The 21489-nt window shown below is 44.0% G+C and overlaps 1 protein-coding gene across 1 annotated transcript in view; it reads right to left on the reverse strand.

Moving 5' to 3' along the window:
- Positions 1-21489, reverse strand: part of NPC1 (NPC intracellular cholesterol transporter 1) — an 847233-nt gene that overhangs the window by 466210 nt on the left and 359534 nt on the right. The gene's annotated exons all lie outside the window — the stretch shown is intronic.

Below are 21489 nucleotides of genomic sequence, written 5' to 3' on the forward strand. Positions count from 1 at the left end.
AAGTATTAGGAAACAAAACAGGAGTTGGGGCGACCCCCCTCACCACCCAAAAACAACAAAAAATGAATTTGTTATTTTGGCATTAGTGGTTTCATTTGCATTAGTTATTTTGGGATTCAATTAAATCACATGTAACCCTATTAAAGCTTCTTACTATACATAAGGTAAGCAACAACCCCACTAGAAACCCAACTCCACGGTCCGGGGCTAACCATAAGTATTTATACACAAAGGAGAAGAGGTACACAACATTTAATCTGATAAATCGCTCATCTGTCTAGCAGAAGATGTTTAGTGATGACCTATAAACATTGGTCCTGAAAAAATGGACTTGGTTTGCAACAAACTTCCATAAATATGACCATTTTAATGATCAAATTCAAAAACAATAAAACACTACTAAAAAAACGTATTTAAAACACACAATATAACCCAAGATTTGACCAACATGGTGGGTATAACATCAACCTAATGGGATAAATTACACCACAATTAACATATAAAATTCAACAGACACATGACAATTACAATACACTATGCATTTGAACAGAGTGTCGATTCACAACAACCATATCCCGACATGTTTCAGTTCTTTATAGCTTCTCAGTGCTTGAACTTTCTTCGGGGGGAAAAAAACGTTTCACATTAGTTTTCACCACCATGTAATCCCGGGTTGGGGGTAAGGCGGTCCAATGTAGGGCCACCTGCATAGGACAACAGCCAACACCAACAGAAAAGACAGTGGGCCACGTTACCAATTGATTGCATTTAAGCTAAATATCTGTGACACTAATTTTCTTAGATGCATTTAATCAATTAAATCAATGTATAGGAGGCCAATACACACTGTGCTTCTTATATGTGACATTGATCAGCTTGGAGTGTTTTTATACATGCGTTTAAATTGTTTAAAACAGTCGCTGTGCTATTGTGGCAACTATGTATTTTTGCAGGCACTTTATCAATCTGCTCAATGTATAGGAGGCTAATACATATTATGTCTCTTATGTGTTACCTTGATCAGCTTGGAGTGACTTTATACATGTGTTAAAATTGTTAAAAACAGTCTTTTCACTATTTTGGCTACCATGTATTTTGTCGGCTGCACTAATGTATATACACAGTTTTTACCACCGTGGAATCTTTTTTTACCTACTTTATCTTCTCCCATCCTTTACCGCCTCCTTGTACCATTGATGCGTTTCCCTGTTCCAATATGGCGCTTGGTTTAGTACGTGTGATTCACGGACGTACCGTGTGACATTTGTTGTATTATCCTATGCTGGAGTACCTGTGGTCATATCCACATTATGGGTTGTTGCTTTGCGTATCACCTTTGCAAATATTTGGGCTAACTTGCTTAGTGTATGAGGCGAGTTGGTTGTTCTAGTCCATCTTTGTGCTCTATTGTTTACTCGCTCTGTACGCCAGATGGCAGGAGTCTGTTGTTTATGTTTACGCACTACTATACTTACAGAGCGTGTGCTCAATGGCGTTGCCTTTAGATGCTTGCGGTAATCGGCAACAGGAGATTTTTGTCCCATATATGAAAAGGTAACTAGATTGTGTGTTGTAATGTTGGCTACAGTCACTAGATCTAATAGTTCGGAATACCTCTTAGTGATGACACGACGCAATATGTTGTACACTTGCCTCCATAGATTCTAGAGAGCGTGCAAGACTCCCATTACGTACGAGCTTCGGTTTAAGTGCTGAAGCCCATTAAACAGTGAATATTGGAAATCACTGCAGTCTCGTAGTGGAGGTAATGATGTCCTTGTATAAAGGTGATGGCATTGATGGTTAGAGACACTACATGGTGATATTTTGATTTTACCATGGCATTGGTTATTTGCACGGGTGCACTTAAGGTGAGGTAACTAATTTAAATCTCTTGGGATATAAGGTGTTGGTGGCATCTTTCAGGTGTTATATTATTGTAACGTGGTACATAGTAGGATTTGTTTTCTGTTTATTATTTTTACAGATCTTGGAACCTGCAGGGCTAATTTGAGAACCCATATATTAAAATAGACTGGATTCAAGAAGTTTCATGTTATTGTTTGGACTTATGCATTGGCGCTACTAAAGTCACATTCAGAGGTATAGTAGTTTTGCTTTTTCAAGGTCAGGCCTATTTGAGACCTGTTCCTTATTCCTCTAGACACCAATGTGGTGAAACCTAGAGGTGTGTGTGTTTGAGTTACTTTGAGAACGTGGCTCACTGTCTTTTCTGTTGGTGTTGGTTGTTGTCCTATACAGGTGGCCCTACATCGGATCGCCTTATCCCCAACCCGGGATTACATGGTGGTGAAAACTAATGTGAAAAGTGTTTCCCCTGAAGAAAGTTCAAGCACTGAGAAGCTATAAAGAACTGAAACATGTCGGGATATGGTTGTTGTGAATCAACACTGTTCAAATGCATAGTGTATTGTAATTGTCATGCGTCTGTTGAATTTTATATGTTGTTAATTGTGGTGTAATTTATCCCATTAGGTTGATGTTCTACCCACCATGTGGGTCAAATCTTGGGTTATATTGTGTGTTTTATTGTTTTTGAATATGATAATTAAAATGGTCAAATTTATGAAAGTTTGTTGCACACCAAGTCCATTTTTTCAGGACCAATGGTTATAGGTCATCACTAAACATCTTCTGTTAGACAGATGAGCGATTTATCAGATTAAATGTTGTGTACCTGTTCTCCTTTGTGTATAAATACCCTATTAAAGCTTAACATACGCTTATCTGCATACACAGTTTTCACCCGCATCGTGACATATTACTACAATATTTGGCGACAAGGAGAAAGATAACTGCAGTGTTCTTATGAGGCTGGGCCTGCTGTGACAGAGCATTTGGCTGCAAATGTGACTGACCATTCACCTGCCTTTTTTGTATTTGTATTCATTTGAAGATCAGGGGTGTCAATTTGAATCCAAAATGACTTCTAAGAAACACATTTACAGTTGGCGGAGGCATTCCTCGGAAGTGTGCCTGTACAATATCACAATGATAACAAGTGGTGGGCCACTTTGTCAGGGTGTGAACAAAGTGGACGTAGACCAGGAGAAAGACCAAACTAAAAAACAAGTGACGTATGAAAAGGTAACATTAACTGACGCGGGCCATTGCTTCAAACTAAAGAGGAGTTTGTACAAATATTTATTTATACATTTATAGCAGCGCAAAAAGCCCCCGTGGGTCTAAGCGCTAGAAACAGAGGGATAGGGTTAAGGGGAGGGGGAGATGGTTAAGGGGAGGGGGAGATGGGTAAGTGTCAGTTGAAGAGGTAGGTCTTGAGCTGTATTCTGAATGTGTTGTAGGACGGTTCGTTTCCAAGGTAGGTGGGTAGCTTGTTCCAGAGCGACAGGAAGCTGGCTCCACCTGCTCTAAACCATTTGAACATAGGTGTCGTACGGCAATAGAAAATTACGTTACTAAGCAGAATTGGCGGGAGTGTTGGAGTCACGCCGGCTCAATGGGGAAGTTGGTGAGCGGGAGCCCTCTCTTTGCTAAGTGAAGTGTAAGCAGAACTGTGAAGTCTACAGTTGGGCTGGCTTTGATTTTGATGGGAAGCAATTTCCTTAAAACGGAAATGCTGTTGTGAGTGTGCCTTGTGTATGACAAAGTTGTAAAAGGCTGTTATTAGGCACCTGATCAGAAGGAATGCCCACAGGCAGAGTGTTGTGTGCATGGACATCCCCCCACCACAGGCAAATGACTTGTCATTTACACAAATGTTCATCCGCGGCCTATGAATCTGACCACCCCAGGAACACCGCCAGGCAAACATGGGTTTTATCGAAGGAACTATTTGAGGAGCACAGGGAGGCAAGAGATGACAAAAGGTACTGACTCTGCGATAAATTGGCCTGCTAAAAAACTGATGGGGAACAGAAAAGACTATTCAAGCACCCGTCTCTGGGGGAAAATAAAGTTCACTTGGATGCGCACAAAAGGTGTGCCTAGAAACCCATTTAAGGAGAAAACAAATGTCCTACAGAGTCAGGAAACAATGAGCACATTGCGGATTTCAAGAGCATTTCTCCGACATTAGCTTGTTTCACATCCAAGATGCCACTTGATTCCTATGATGTGCGCTCTGCCTTAGGGAAAACCAATATGCAAGCTCTTTTTTTTCTTATATATCCCCCTCATGGACGATTGCGACTTGAACTCGGTAAAATGACCGGGAGTTCGCTGTGCAGGAGGTTTTGTGGTGGTCTGTGGTCTTCAGCGTGCACCAATGATGAAACACGGATTCGGGTAAGGCAATGCTGCATAGGGTTGGCGGTTAGGAGTTTGAGCCCACAACTACAAGTGTTTTAGAAGGCGATACACGATTTGTACATGAAAAATGGGAATGTCATGTGGAATGAGAAGTTTGTGCCCCCCATACTGGCATTTCGGCTGGGAAAGGGACGCTCAGAAGATTTCTGGTGGCAAAACATGGACCAAGAAATTGAACAACGCGTTAGGAAAAGTGATGTGCAACTGTTCTGACAAAAGTGCTGAGTGAAAGGAATGTGCTGTAGAAATGATCCGCTTGAATGTAAGGCTCTTGATTAAATAATGCTCACTCCAAATGTTTACACTGAAATATAATAGAATTAATATTAAACAGCTAGTACAAAGTTACAGGAAAAACCAGCTATCTTGTAGGTTCCAATGAACACAAGAAAACGCAATTTAAAAAAATTCTGCATGTGAAAGAGGAAACCGCAGCTTGCATTTTAGTACGCCCTTAGTCAATATTACTCCAAGTTGTTACTGATCACATTAGCGGTCTAGTATACTTAGTAACAGAACACTTGTGTTAGGGTTATTTAATGTAAACACGTTTTAAAATTTATAATTTCTGTTACATTTCAATTCAAACGGTATTTTCTCGAAGGCAAACATCTCTTGAATTGTACTGTCATAACTTCTTAACTCCAAGACTCTCTCCAGCCACATACTATGAAAATGTAGCTCAGTATTTTGCAGACAAAATAAAAAAAGGATCAATATTCCGTTTTTTTCAAGCTCACCACCACAGTAGTTTCAAAGCGTGTACACTTTGTCAGAGTCAGGTTGCATTATTTCCCGCCCAGAGAAAGCAAGGGCTTAGTCTGCATTGTCAGAAAAATGTTGTGATAGAAGAACTTTATCTTGGTTGCACATACATGTAAAATAAATTACAGTTTGACTAAACTCGCACCTAAACGTGATAACGCAATCAACGGTCCTAATAGAAATGAAACAAAAAAAAAAGCTTCTTGGCTTCAGATAATGGGCTCTCACCGACGCACTGGCTCATCACATGAAACGTGCAAAGAAAAGGTTTATAAAGGAAAGAGGAACCGTAATGGTCACAGATTTATGCAAAATCACAAATTATTTAAATATGGCACTGCACCTATCAATCTTAAAATAGCTGTAGTTCACCACTGCTTAAAAAGCCTCATTAGACTCAGAACACGTAGCTAATTGTCGGAATTTCGTCCGGTTGTGAGAAATGCCAAAGCTTTTAGAAGCAGTGGTCACAAGTCAGTTAATGGATGATTTATAGGTTGGCTTTCTGCCAGACCAAAGCACTGAGGCTGTGGTGGTAGCAGCTTTTGCCAATCGTAGGTAGATAGGGGTGGTTTAAGGTCACTTATATTCTCAGATGCGTCGCTGAACTTCAATACGGTGCAACACCCTAACCTGTTGGGGCATCTACGTAGATTGAACTACAAGATATAACCATGGCTTGGTTGACATCATTCTTATCAAACAGGGTTTAAACAGTTGTTTTACTACATTTTGAGTCCACACCAAAGAACTACGTGTGGGGTTCCACAAGGCTCTTCATTGAGCCTGCTTCCATTTAATACCTACATGAAGCCATTGGCATACCTCATCCACTAGTTTGGTCTACAATATTATACGTATGCTGATTAAACCCACGTTCTTCTCCGGATAGGCAAGTCCAGGGACGATGTTGCAAAGCTCTTTAGACTTTTCATGAAGCAAGTTAACATCACTAAGGATGCCATTCGCCTCACGGAACACTCAAAAACACATAAATCCTGCCCTGTGGTGGTAATATTATTAAGGAGGTGAAATATCAGCCACCAAGTAAGAACAGGGCTTTAGTCCTTAACACTGACGACTAGCCTGAAAGCTTTTTGCCTATTGTTCTTGGTCGTCCCTAGCCAGCCCCTCCCAAGAAATTCTGATATATGGTTCGATTTCCCATTATACCAAGGGACCACCAAAATGGTTGGGTGTCTAGTGCCAGCTTATTTTTGTTTCAGCTCTGTACACTTAGGAGATTCTTAAACTTCTTTACTTTCCCTCAGAAAATACAATTGGTCAATGCGTTCATTTGTATTTGATTGGACATCTGTAATGCCATCTACCTGGGAACAACAAAACCCTACTACGCAAACTCCAAGATATTGAAAGCGCAGCAGCTATAGTACTGTTCCACCTCAGTCAAAGGAAACATGCATCACATGCTCTTAGAGGACTGCACTGTTTGCCAGTCGCGAAGCGCACTGAATTTAAAGCACTATGCCCAGTTCATGAAGCATATTATAAGCAAAGCCCCACATTTCTCACAGCACCACCTCACAAAATATATTCCAACAAGAGCACTTTCTCAGTAGCAGCAAGTCTGCTGACAGTGCCTAAAGCCAGTTGGGTGAAATGGGGCGATCACTCCTTTCTAGTATAAGCAGCCAAACTGTGGAATCATTTACCTTCACATATTGGTATCATCCCAAAACATTTTGTTTCACTCTAATATCAAACCATTCCCAGTTTCATGGTGAATAGGTTGGTATATATTTCTGATCAAGGCTTTTTACAGCACCAACTGACTTTTTCATGGTGTATGTTGGGCTATACAAAAACAAAAAAAACACATACAATACTACACATGGGAAAGGATAAATCTTATGCAACTGACATTTTCTGAACCCGAGCTGCAATTTAAATGAAAGTGTATGCTTGTGCAAGTGTCAGCAAGGCCCAGGACAATAAGCCTTTTTTTCAAAATGCAAAAAAACAAGTCAAAATGCATTCCATGATCATGGTTTTCATGGTCTTATAGATGTAAGCTAATTTGCAAGGCCACCCTGGGAGAAGAATGATGGGTGTCTGGTTGACTATTTAAAATTACTTCAAAAGAAGGGATTGTTACGCAGGATCTAATCTCTGACCTTGGCGGAACAATAAGGCCTCACAAGACTACATCTGCTCCATTGAGCCTATTCCCTTTGTTCCACCAAATGTCATCACAGAAGAAGGTTCTGTTAATAGAAGGGACAAGCTACACATGTAATTTAAGCTAAATTGGATAGCAAAATGTACACTGGAACAAATGCATTAAATGTAACTAGGGCAAATGCATTTTTAGTTATAACTTCGGAAACATTGGTCAGATCGTGACAGTGCGCCCACGGCCAAAGCACATCTTGCCAGCAATGAGGAGCCCTGGGATTGCAACGCCAACCCTGAGTTGGCAGACTGCTACACCAGTCGGAAGGGAAGAATGGAGTTAGTCAACGCATGCAGTTTATCTACTGACAGTCTTTCCAGGTCATGCTTCCAGGTCAAGGACACAGAACGGACTGTCGCCAATGCGGAACTCTAGCACTGAATTCTATGATGCTAGTGTCCTCCCGCATGTGTCCCACTGACCGGTTTGCGATGTTCCAAAGCCCGAACCGACAACAGTGATGGTGGTTGGTACGAAGGGGGCTATGGCGGTCCAGTGCAAGGAAAAAGGGGTGCGGGGTTAGAGGGAGTGTCCCGGCAGCGGCTCGCTCTGGGGAATCTAATTGGCCGAATCCAATGACCTCCCCTATAAATTCAGTACCGGAACCAGATTTACCACAAAGGATACAATAAAATGTATGAATTATGTATATATTTGCATATTTAACTCCGTTACGCCTATGCATGCAGTGACAAAAACAAAGGATGTCTCAGAATTAAGAATATTCTTGTGAATCTGAATAATCTGAGTAATATGTCCATATCGGGAATAAGAAAAATACATTTTAGTACAATTTGATTCCTCATTCTTGAGAGGAGAGCTTACTCATAGCCAACACATTCCATAAAGACTCATTCAATGGGCCAATTAAAGTACAGGAGTGCCCTGGGGGTGTGTCATAAGTGAAGAGAACCTATTGCAGGCTCTGTCCAATCCGAAAATGCTGTGTCAAATGATGCTCATTGGAGGAATTTGCTGGGAGTTTAAACTGAAACACTAAGTAAGGAGAAGTGGTTTTGGGGAACGCAAACTAGAAAGAGTGAGTCTGAAAGGAGAAAGGCGGATAGGGACTCCAACTGGAAGTAGTGATGGGACTTTCAGATGGGACTGAATGCAGAGGCCTTTCTCAAGGCAGAACACCAAATTACCTGAGAGGGATTTTGAAAGCAGGTGGTTGTAAGTGAAAGCAAGAGCTTATCGGTTAGTGGTGCAGAAATTTTAAGAGAACCCTGCTCACAAGCTATGCCACTGAAAGGGATACTCTAGAACAAGACAGGTGTGCTTTCTGATTAATAACTAAAAATGTAAACCCTGTGTAGTATCACCAGAAGGATTTCTCTAGCACTTTGAGGATCTCTCTAGACTTTAGGCGTCCCAAAGTGAAACGTGGAATGATAATTTGTGATTGGCGTCTGACATAGTTAATTGAGTAATTGAAATCTATTCCTTGATGAACAGAACTGGGGTGTTGCGATTTTGAACCTGTTTCCTTGAGAATAGTGAGAATTAGGTACAGCATTCTCTTTGTTCCAAAAAGAAACATAATTCCTAAATCCAAGCCTTTAAATTAATTGAAACCAATTAATAATAACCATAAACCATAAAAATATTCAAATTGTACCCATGCCCAAGATAGGAACCAATAGTATAGTGTCCAACAATTTATATTTTAATTAGCCCAAGAATCAGAACTATATTTCAGAGTAAATATTTGTCTCTGTTACCATTACTTGTCATTTGTTTCAGAGACAACTTGGTGAATCGTTTTGTTTCAAACTTGAACATGTTGACCATTTCTAATCAAACAATCAATGTATGGATCTACTCTGTTTAGTATACCATCTTAAATAGTAATATTTATTTGATTTTCTATGTATAGATGTTTGAATTGGAATGAAAACGTTAGAAATGACCTTGCAGGCAGGCTGTGCTTTCATTTGTGTAATCATGCAGGCTGTATTTATTTGATATATTGTGGGTGATGTACCCAGCAATGAAAAGTAGGTGGACCACCTTGAATTCCTGGATAGCTAATAAACTGACTATCTTGTCACAAATTGAAGAGTGGGATTGTTGCATTGGGGTGGGTGGGCCTAAGGGGGGTAGGTGCAGAGTATCAAATAAGGATAATTTTTCTGTAAATAAAAAGAATCCTTAGAAAAACAAATATCTTCCACCAGGCAGATGTAAATGCAGCAAGCTTAACTTAGTTGACTTAACATCTATGCCGTGGTCTAAGTTGGCCTGTTCGAAATGTTCAATGTGGTGGTTTGACTACTTCTCAAGATGGCCTGATGTTGTCAATATTCCACTAATCAGTACAGCAGAAGTTACTGATGACCTTGTAGAAAAGTTCATCCTAGAAGATCTATCATCTGTTATTATTGACAATGGTGTGCAGTTTGTTTCCCGGGAGATGAGGGGAAACATATTTCGGAGAGGAATTAAACATGTGCAAACGTTCCTCTATTTTACTCAGGAGAATGGCTTGTGTGAACGATTCAATGTATATAATAGTGTGAATAGTTTTGTGCATTTTATAAAAATGTGTTTTATGTATTGTGTGCTTTGTCGAAAATAGTAGACCATACACTTTAAAAAGGAAAAAGAAAGTTCTTGATTAGTATGGTACGTTATCTAGGACACTTATTTTATTGGTGTAGGGAGTCTCTCTTCTACAAATGTTCAATTGCATCAATGTTATCTTAAAAAAAATTAAAGGTCTGTTACAATTTCATTCTGGAATTCGATGAAGTTCTCAGTCAGAAGCATCAAGTTCGGACTATACAGACATCTCAATAGTTCTTGGTTCATAGAGTAAATATCGAGTTAAATCAGTTTGTTTTTAGGCTTACATTTGAATACTTAATTCTCATTGTAAATCCTTCAATCCTCTGAATACATAATCCTCATTGTAAATTCTTCAATCCTGAATTCTTACAATCATCACTGAAAATCCTTCAATCCTCAATCCTCTGCCCACTTCTAAATATTTGTATATGTTTTAATGTGAACGAATCAATGCGTTTGCCTGTGCTTATGACCCCTCCAGAAGGCCTGAACCACACGACCAATGGTGTTTTGAAGCTCTTTGCAGGGGGAGGCCTAAAAGGCCAGAGACACCTACCTGGGGATGAGGAGCTGCTGGAAAGCAGAGCAGCGGCTGTGAGAGGACCAGGCTGGGACATCAAACCAACGCAGCACCTGGGAGCATTCAATTCACAACGCCCAACCAGAGAAGGAAAAGCAACAAACCAACGACAAGCGACTAACATTTCCAATGCGATAAGAGCAGCCGCCTGCCCCGACGGACACTGCAGGGATACAGTTCTGCAGTTCATGAGGAGAGGGAGGAGGACTGCTGATCTCTGGGTTTTTTCAAAAGGAATGAAACCGACACAAAGTCGACGAAAGTAACCAAAGACCCCGGTGGAGATACCAGAGACCCGAGGCAAACAGACAGACCCAAAGAGGACAAACACAAATGTAATGCTGTGTGAGAGAAAGCACAATTTAAGGAGCATATCGAAAGTGGGGAGCTAGGGTCCCATACCCTAGAAGAACTAGTTACTCTTACCTTGTAACGTTCTTTCGATGGGATGTTCCTCCGACGTATTCCTTATCTTAAATAGAAATCCTTCAGCTTTGCTGGCCTCGGAAAATTTTTTCGCCAGAGGGCGCTGCGCGTCGATGATCGCCGAGTCGATGACCCTCGACGGCCTCCGTGCCGACGTCGACGTCATCCTGCCTATAAAGGCCGCGCGCAGCGTCCGTTGCTCAGTTCCGTTTTGTAGTCCCCAGTAATGTTTTTGGATTAGACTAATCACCTTGAAGGAGCATAGGCTGCAAACCCACAGGAAGTCATACTGCGGGGATGGATGGGAGGGTCGATAAGGAATACGTCGGAGGAACATCCCATCGAAAGAACGTTACAAGGTAAGAGTAACTAGTTCTTCGAAGGGATTGTGTCCTCCGACGTATTCCTTATCTTAGATAGACTCCCATAGCAGTGGTATTGTGACTGGAGGCGGGAGTAATAAAAGTTATGTTACCCTTCCAGAATGGACAGAGTGTAACACAGCCTTGCCGAATCTAGTTTCTTGACTAGAGGAGGAATCCAGGCTATAGAATTTGGTAAATGTATGTGCGGACGACCATGTGGCAGCCGCACATATATCTCGAATTGGCACCCCTCTTTGAAGGGCTGAGGATGTTGCGATACCCCTGGTAGAATGAGCCCTTAGATTTTGAGGAGGCTCCTTTCCTGCCAATTTGTAGCACTCCAGAATGGCTAAAATAATCCATCTGGAGATGGTTTGTTTTGTTATTGGAAGGCCCAACTTATGTCCTGCATAACCTACAAAGAGTTGGTCTGCTTGTCTGATCTTAGCCAATCTGCTGATATAGAAGCTCAAGGCTCGCTTAGGGTCCAGCCTGTGCAGTCTCTCTTCCTCCTTCCCCGGATGAGGAGGAGGGTAGAAAGAAGGTAATATAATCTTCTGAGTGATGTGAAACTCCGAGACTACCTTCGGGAGGAAGTTAGGCTTCACCTGAAGAACAACTTTGTCCTTGTAAAAGATTGTATGTGGAGGTTTACACGATAAGGCTTGCAACTCGCTAACCCTTCTAGCAGATGTCAATGCTATTAGCAAAACAGTTTTGAGGGTGAGAAGCTTCAATGAACAAGAGTGTAGTGGTTCAAAAGGGGCACCCTTTAGGAAGTTTAAAATTAGGTTTAAATCCCATAAGGGAACTTGAAAAGGTTTCGGGGGATAAACATTAGTTAATCCTTTTAGGTATTGTATTACCAATGGAATTTTGAAGTATGAAGGCTCCTCTGCAGTGCGCTTAAAGATTGATAGCGCTGCGAGATAGCCCTTAATTGTGCCAACCTGTAGGCCTGAATTAGCCAGGTAAAGTAAGAATGACAACACCATAGGTGTACCACAAGAAAAGGGTTCAATATTCTTTTCTCTGCACCAGCTGCAAAATTTGTTCCAACGGCAGCGGTATAGAGTTTTAGTTGCCGGCCTTCTGGCCGAAAGCAACACCTCCATAACATCATCCGGAAGGTCCCAATCCTTGTACCTCAACCTTTCAGACACCAAGCGTGAAGGTTGAGGGTCTTGATGGCTGGATGGAGAACCTGACCTTCCTTCTGCGAGAGAAGATCCTCTCTGTATGGCAGTCGAATTGGAGGGCAGATGGACATGTCTAGAAGGTCCGGGTACCACGTTCTCCTGGCCCAATCCGGGGCAATTAGGATCATGGTCTTCCGAAACCTTCTCAACCTCCTGATCATTTGAGGAATGACAGGGACCGGAGGGAACGCGTACAGAAGTGGGAACTCCCAGTCCACTACGAACGCATCTCCTAGAGCTCCTCTCGGGGGAAATTCCCTTGAGCAAAATCTGTCGCACTTCCTGTTGATACTGGTGGCGAACAGATCCACTTGAGGGGTTCCCCAAAGGGCGAAGATCTCTTGAAGGACTTCCTGAGCTATCTCCCACTCGTGAGAGACTGTGCTCTGCCTGCTCAGAGCGTCCGCTGTCAAGTTCTTCTCTCCGGCTAGGTGAATTGCCGATAGAGAGATTCCTTCCTGAATTGCCCAAAACCAGAGCTGCATCGCCTCTCTGCACAGTGGTAGTGAGCCTACGCCTCCTCTTTTGTTGAGGTAGTGCATGGCCACTGTATTGTCCGTCATTATTAGGACGTTTCTTCCCCGTACAGACGGCAGAAAAGCCTTCAGCGCTAGTCTGATGGCTCTCAGCTCCAACAGGTTGATATGTAGTTTGGACTCCGATGGAGACCAACGACCGCTGATGGTCAAGTCGTTGGCGTGAGCTCCCCACCCCGTGAGTGAGGCATCCGTGACTACTGTTATCTCCGGCCATGGTTGCCAAAACATTTCTCCTTTCAGGATGTTCTCCCGACAGGCCCACCACTGAAGGTCTCGGGCTACTTTGACCGGGATCCGAAGGAGATCTGTCATCCTTCCTGAGAACTGTGACCACTGAGTTCTCAGTGCCCACTGGAGGGATCTCATTCTCAGGCGAGCCTCCGGCACGAGGAATATGCAGGATGCCATGAGGCCTAGCAACCTCAGAAAGTCGTAGGCTGGGAGATATTGGGCATTCTGAAATCTGATGACCATCTGCAGAATATCTCGAGCCCTCACCTCTGGTGGCAAGGCTTTTCCCAGGGAAGTGTCCAGGACTGCTCCAATGAATTGGAGTCTCTGTGATGGTATCATCTGTGACTTCTTTAAATTGAGGGAGAAGCCCAGCTTGTGAAGGAAGTGGCAAACATAATCTAGTTGTCTCTGAGCCTGTTCCGAAGATACAGCTCTGATCAACCAATCGTCTAGGTAAGGGTAGACATGAATCCCTTCCCTCCTTAGACTTGCAGCCACAACCGACATTAGCTTGGTAAAGACCCTCGGGGCGGAGGTTAGCCCAAATGGCAGAACTCGAAATTGATAATGAGAGCTGCCAATTGCGAACCTCAGGTATCTCCTGTGCCTGGGATGGATCGGCACATGGAAATAAGCGTCCTGGAGGTCTAGAGATACCAACCAGTCCTGAAGCTGGAGGGCCTGAAGGATCTGAGAGAGAGTCACCATCTTGAACTTGTCCTTTCGGAGGAATTTGTTCAATTCCCGTAAGTCTAAGATGGGTCTCAGTCCTCCGTCCTTCTTCGGTATTATGAAGTAGGGGGAGTACCAACCCTTGTTCCTTTCCGCTACAGGTACCAGTTCTATGGCACCTTTCTCTAGCAGGTCTAAAACCTCCTGCAAGAGGAGCGGATCTGGAAGCTTCAAAGGGTTGTTCCCCGGTGGATGACTCTGAGGGATATGTAGGAAGGGCAGGCAGTAACCTTGGGCCACTGTCTCCAGAGCCCAAGCATCTGACGTAATAGCCTGCCATTCCGTCAGATGGTGAGTTAACCTGCCCCCTACTGGTGTTCTGTGAGGGGAGACCTCAGAGTGGTTTTGAAGCGGCTGATGCAGTTGCCGAAGGTAAAGTGGCTCCTGCTCCTGCGGGTGCGGCTTTCTTTCCCCTACCCCGTCCACCACGGGTAAATCTTCCTTGGCCTCTTTGAGCCGGTCGTCCCCTGCCCCTTCCATATGAGGAATAGTAACGAAAGGACCGTCCTCTCCACGATGATCCCGAAGGACGAAAGGTATTCTGACGGATAGCAGCTCCCAATGACTTGGCTGCTGCCTTGGACGTTTGCAGTTTCTCCAAACTGTCATCCGCCTTCTTTCCAAAGAGGGTAGAACCGTCAAAGGGCATATTCAAAAGCCTGGTCTGCACGTCAGAGGCAAAACCAGACTTCCTCAACCACGCATGCCTGCGGATTGTGGTACTTGCCGCCATGGCCCTGCTGATACTGTCAGCAGAATCTAGGCCAGTTTGTAGGGTCTCGCACATCGCATCTTTACCATCCCTGATGATGTTTAAAAATGCGTCCCTTTCCTCTCCTTCTTGGAGGCAGTCAGCCGCTGATGAAGCGCACTCCCAAAGGGTGTGGCTGAACCTAGCGAGCGTACAGGTCGCGTTAATAGACTTTAACGCCATGCTACAGGCAGAAAAAACCTTCTTAGCCATGGCATCATACTTTTTGTCATCCCTATCCTGCGGAGCAGTGGGGTATGCAGATGTGCTGCCTGATGAGGTTGCAGCCTGTACAACCAAGCTCTCAGGAGTAGGGTGTTTTGACAAATATTCAGGGTCAGAACTAGCCACCCTGTATTTTGTTGACAGTTTTTTATTTACTGCCGGGATAATTTCTGGCGTTTCCCAGTTTGTCAAAATCCTTCTCTGTAGAGCAGAGTGAAATGGAACCACAGGATCCTCCTGTGGGCCCTTGTCCAGTATGTCAGTGAGGTCATCCTGCTGAAAGGCAGGAGAAGGTGCAGACCAACCCATAAATTCTATGATTCTAGACATCAGAGCTCTATATGGAGTCTCCGCATGTTCTCCTGGGTCTGGTTTGATAAATTCTGCTTCAGGAGAAGTGTCCAAGCCACTAGCTTCCTGAAGTGCATCCTGAAGATTTTTTAATCTTCCTTCCTCAGAGGCGAAAGTCTCTGGCTCTGGTGATGTGGTCCTCTGTAAATCAATATCTTGGTCTGAATCCTCCCTTTCCTCAAAAATCGAGGTTAAAGGGGGATACATTGGTTTTTGGAATGGTATAAACCCCATTTCCAATGCAGAAGGAGCCATCATCACAGGCCTTGAAAACGTCGATGTCGTCGACACCGACGTGAAAGTACTCGAAGGCGCCGTGAAAAGCGTCGAGAAATGTGTACTAGGCCTCGAAGAACTCGAAAGGATCGGAGTCCTGCTCGAGAACGACGTCGACGTTCTCGGCGTCGAGTCGGAGGTCTTTTGTCTAACCGTTGGCTGTGGAGTAGCCGTGGTTATTTCCTTCACCGGCGTCGATATCGGCGTCGACGTCGGCGTCGACTCGATCGACTGATGCGCCGATGAATCCTTCGACAACGGCGTCGATGGCGCCGACCTCTGTTTCGAAGGAGTTTTCGACGATGGCGTCGATGATGCTTTATCTCCCGATGGCTCGAGGCGCTTTCGGGTTGACTTTTCCGCCGGGTACTGCGACTCGCGGCGTTTAGATTTTTTGGGTTTTTTACCCGGGGTATCACCCTCAGCTGTCTTCGAGGGGGACGAGGCCGCTTTCTCGAAGACGCTTAGCATCTTTTTCCTGAATTCCTCCCACTCAGCTTGCGAGCTGCGTTTTGTGGGGCAATGAACTCTCTCAGGAGAACTCGACGAAGATGACGAAGGGGATCTCCTACGTCTCTTCTTCGAGTGTCTCGATGTCGACGAGTGGTGGGAGCCACTTCGTGATCTAGATCGAGAGTGTTTTTTATGGTGAGGAGACGAACGTCTCGACTCTACCGAAGAAGCTTTCGAGGAAGTTAAAGTTGACCTACCTCTCTCGAGCTTCCCCCTACGCTCCTTCAAGGCTTTCGCCGTCATGGAAAGGCATTCCTCACACTCCGAACTCTGGTGCGTGATTCCCAGACACCACAAACAGACCCTGTGAGGGTCCGTCAACGACATTTTCTTCCCGCAGTCTCGGCACTTTTTGAAACCGGACCGAGGGGTCGTCGGGTCGGAGGAGGATGCCATCGATATCGAGGTAAATAGTAGTTATTATATACGTTATCTTGACGAGAACTGAGCAACGGTGTTCCGAGGCACAACGAAGCGCGGAAAAACGGAACTGAGCAACGGACGCTGCGCGCGGCCTTTATAGGCAGGATGACGTCGACGTCGGCACGGAGGCCGTCGAGGGTCATCGACTCGGCGATCATCGACGCGCAGCGCCCTCTGGCGAAAAAATTTTCCGAGGCCAGCAAAGCTGAAGGATTTCTATTTAAGATAAGGAATACGTCGGAGGACACAATCCCTTCGAAGGGGTTATCAGAAACCAGAAGATAAATGAAATATGAAAAGGTGGCGAATCAGAAATTGCCACCCTAATTAGAGTCACTTGGGGCCAGAAAGAAATAAAAACCTGGGACGGTTGTATATGAGAATAAGATACCACAAGGGGGAAAACCCCGGCCGAGAGCTAAGAATACAATCCGGACTGAGAACCAAAGATACTTACAGAGGGTGGAAAACCAGAGCAAATCAGACCCTCAAGTAGAGCCAGCAGGTCCATGCTGGACCACTAAACTATCACCTACAAAAAGCTGAGACACCCTGGAGGGGTGAGCCAGAGACATCAGCTGAACTCTTGAAAAGCTTACAAATACAAGCAATACATTTAAGGGACGAGCTGTTTCGGTTAACTAATAATTTGTGAAGTGACACAGGAAATGACCCTTTTTAGTTGGCGCTATAAAATCAAGGAATTTGCTTTTGGACCACTCAGAAGGTTGAGAACGAGAGCAAGCCAGACCCTCAACTAGAGTCTGCCAGTCTATCCTGGACAACAAAAACCGCATTAAGCCAAGACGGCCTGGAGGGGTGAAGAAGAGACATCATTTGGACTCTTGAAAAAGCATACAAATAGCCGACCTAAGTAATTTGTGTTTTGAACTGTTGCAGTTAATCCATACTTTTCGGAGGGGCACCCCTTTTTGTATATATTGAAAACTAAGGAACTTGTTGGTTGTGAACTGTACGAGAAGGCAACAGCCTGAGAATTTGCGTACACTAGATACACTTTGGGGATGGGGGGCACGCACCAGCTAGCACAAAACCAAGAAGGAGAGTAAAGAACAGTTCTTAAGCTCAAGTTATGTGTTCCTTTATTAGTGGTCGTAGGGCCAGTTAGCATCATAGCATAGGTTTTTGCAGAGAACCGCTTTTGATTTGTGTAAGACATCCTGACCAGCACCTTTTTAATTTTCTAGAAAAGGGAACCTTCATCGTAGCAAAAGGATTAGGTGAGGCACTTTCTTTACCTTAATAAAGTGAATCACTTTGCACCATCTTTCATTATCCGTCTCCTATGTCTGACCTACCAGTTTTACCATGCATAAGCTACCCTCTAGTGATTGGTGCAGAGTATTACTTATTGTTTTTTTTTTCTTTTTTCTTAAAAAAAGGGGGCGACAACCTGTAACACTGTCCCTACTCCATGTGTACGGGTAAACATGATCCTTCATGTGCAAACGTCAGACCCTTGAAGAAAGTTCTCTCCCCTGTATATGTGGGTATGTACCAGTCTGCTCCCGCGTAGGGAGGGTGCATGCGACTAAGCAGTTACAAGCTACAGAAAGACTATTAGTGGTAGGTAATATTTGTCTTCTGGAGCTTGTGAATCTGCTTAGATCACATGATTTGCATGGGTTAGCAAGCAGTATTTAATGAAGGAGGTGGGAGAGCTGAAGGGCTTTTAGAGAATAAATGTCTTAATATTGCCAGACCCACTTGGTGGTCTGCTGTTGATTGTGTATCTACAAAATAGTGTTTTGTGAATGTGTGTACTGAACTCCAAGTTGCTGCTTTGCAAATGGCTTCTAGCGGTACATTAGCCAGAAAAGCCAGGGTTGCTCCTGTGCTTCTTGTGGAATGCGCTCTTGGTGTGGATGGTAAGGTTTTGTTAGCTATGGAATAGCACACTTGTATACATTTAACAACCCACCTAGCAATAGTTGCATTGGTGACTGCCTGTCCTCTCCGCGTTGCAATGGACACAAAATATTGTTGCGTTTTGGTACGTCCTTCGTTTTGTTAAGGTAGTACATTACTGCTCTGCACACATCTAGAGTATGGAGTGTTCTTTCTCCCTTGCTTCGTGGGTTCTGGAAGAATGCTGTCAATTCAATTGGCTTGTATACGTGCAATTTAGAGATACATTTTGGCGTGCTTTCTTAAAACCACCTTGTTTTTATTTATGGTAATGAATGGTTCCGAAACCAGCAGAGCTTGTAGCTCACATATTTTTCAAATGGCTGTTGTATTGCATTGTTTATTTATACAGCGCCTAAACACATGAAAGTGTTTCAAAGCGCTCAAGGGAGGTGGGAACAAGGGGAAAAACAGTCGCTCAGAGCCCTTGAAATTCTGAGACGATAATCTGTATGGGCAAAGCAAGTGCATAAATACAATTAACAATTGAGACACAGCAAATAGGCCTAACAGCGATTCTGCAGTTTTACCAGTGCAATTTAGGGGAAGACTAGGGAGAACAGACAGACCATCATCAGGCACGTTGCATTTGGGTTGTGCAAGTGCATACAGGGTCACAGGGCGGGGGAAGTCCAAGTGCACCCGGTCAGTGAAGACTGGGGTAAGTGCAGAGAGCCATTCTCTAGGGTTATTCTAAGTGTAGTGAAGGTGGGTGGGAGTGGGGCCATGAGGCAAGTGTGAGAGAGGACTTGAGGGGGTGCCCGGGACCGGTGAGACTCTGAGGTACACCTGGCGGGCAGTCAGCAAGCTGTAAGGAAGAGGAGGGAGAGATGGAGAGCAGAGTGCTCGGTTCGCATTTTAGCAGGATCATGAAGGAAGAGGAAGGTCTTGAGGAGTTTCTGGAACTTAAGAAGGTCAGGCTCAAGACGGAGGGCAGCAGGGAGGCTATTCCAGGGAGGGAGGCACCTGCTGAGGATAAGGATCTCCCTCCAAATCTCTGCTTGTAGAACTGGCTCACTCGCAGAAGGTTGGAGGTAGATGAGCGGAGGGCTCATGAGGGACAGTATTTAGGTAGGCAGGGTCGCAGGTAGGTAGGCCCCAAGTCCCAGAAAGCCTTGGGGACAATGCAGATAGTCCTGAACTTGATCCTTGCCGCGACTGGAAGCCAATGCAGAGATGTCCGTGCCAGAGAGATGCGGCTCCTGGCCTCTATATTCCAACATAGAATGTAGCATTCCTCATCGGTTTGTCTTTAAGTGAGGCTTTGTGTTGGATTCAAAGGGTTTGTCTCATGTGCCAAGTGAGAACCATGTTCAGAACCCATCCCGGGGGATATGCGACACTGCAGGATGTATGCGTTTAATGCCTTACATAAAGGTTTTAACTACTTGTATGTTTTTTGATGCAATGTGGTGAGTGCTACTAACGCTACCAAGGGTACTTTAGGTGAGTTTTACACGAGGTCTGAGTCTAGTAAGTACATGAGGTATAGTACCACATCTGAAGCTGATTTCACCAGAATGCTATTTCACCAAATAGAAAAGATGTGTAATGTCTTGGGTTTCTTTGCTTCTCTAATGATATCCATTACACCTTGTGGGCAATTGGAGATGTCCAAACTCTATGACCTCAGAAGCCAGGCTGCTAAATGGATCGTCTGAGGCGTCAGGTGTGTTACCAGGTCGGTCTTGTGTTGGATGTAGCTTGATAAGTGGGCAAAGGGACATGTGCATTAGGTGCAAGTACCCTGGCTGTCTTGCCCACATTGGTGCAATGAGTGTACATTTTAAGCTCTCTTGGTCTATCTTGTGAATTATCTTGAGAATGGGTGATGTGGGGCAGGGAGGGGGTGGAAGCCAATGTAAATATCCTTGACCAATTCAGCTCATCTATAGTGCATTGCCTAGCGACCCTGGTTGGGGGAACCTGGATGCATAGTTTTGGCGTTTCTTATTTTCTTTGGTTGCAAACAGGTCTATTGTTGGCTTCCCCCATGTCACAAAGATCTGGTTGGTGTTGTGTTCCCACTCGTGTTCTAGTATTTCTGTTAGACAGTTGCGAATCCCGAGGACGTGCTATGCTTGTACGGATCTGTCCCTTTGTATGCATCAGTGCCAAATGTTTTGAGCCATGGTGGATCCATTTTGTATTTGCATTTTATTTATTTGTATTGCGCGTCGGAGCCCTGAGGCAGCTGAGCGCATATCTTAAATGTTATAACTTCACATTGTACAACAGCAGATAAACAATTTACAGTATCCTACAACAGGGGGGGCGATAATTACAAGGTAAACAGGTACATTTATACAGGTATGAATATAAAATGATATAGTAATAGCAGTAGGATAGTTAGATGGGGTTTTGGTTCCAAAGACCTGATTTGACCTTATTCCTAAAGATCGTGAATGAAGGCTCAGTTCTTGTGGTAAGAGGGAGTGCATTCCATTTTTTTGCCGCAAGAACAGGGAAACTAACTCCACCCGCCCTTTGTTGGTTGAAACGGGGTATATTTACGCAGTGCGTTTGGGCTGTTCTCGTAGGTCTTACTGACGTATGCCGTCTAAAGGTGGCGCAGAGGTAAGATGGCACTTGATTGTGTAGGGACTTGTGTTAATGATAGAGCTTTGAGGTCAATTCTTTGATTGATGTTTAACCATTTGAGGTTTAGTCTGGTTGTGGAGATGTGCTCTTTCCTTGGGATATTACATGCTGATCTTACTGCATTGTTCTGCATTACTTGCATTTTGTTTATATTTTGTTGTGAGGTGCCTAAGTAAAGTGCACTGCAGTAGTCTAGTTTGGATAGCTCTTCCTACTGATATGCAGTTATTTGTGGATAGGTAGGGGCGACAAGCTGTGATAAGCTTGCATGTATAAGCTGTGGCTGATGCAAGTGCGTTAGTTTGTTTCTTGAAGGATAATGATGCGTCAATGTGTATACCCAGTGTTTTCACACTGTGTGCTACGTTAATGGAATTGCCATCGATGATGAAGGTTTTGAAGGCAGTATTTAATTTGCTCAGTTTGGTAGGGGAAGTTCATTTTTTTCATCGTATAGACAAACCATGGTTGGCCATCCAAATTTGTAGAATGCTGTAGATATCATTTAAAGTTTTGCTGTCT

The sequence above is a fragment of the Ambystoma mexicanum genome, chromosome 5q (genome assembly GCF_040938575.1).
Source record: "Ambystoma mexicanum isolate Mex_15411 chromosome 5q, UKY_AmexF1_1, whole genome shotgun sequence".
NCBI classification, from domain to species: domain Eukaryota; kingdom Metazoa; phylum Chordata; class Amphibia; order Caudata; family Ambystomatidae; genus Ambystoma; species Ambystoma mexicanum.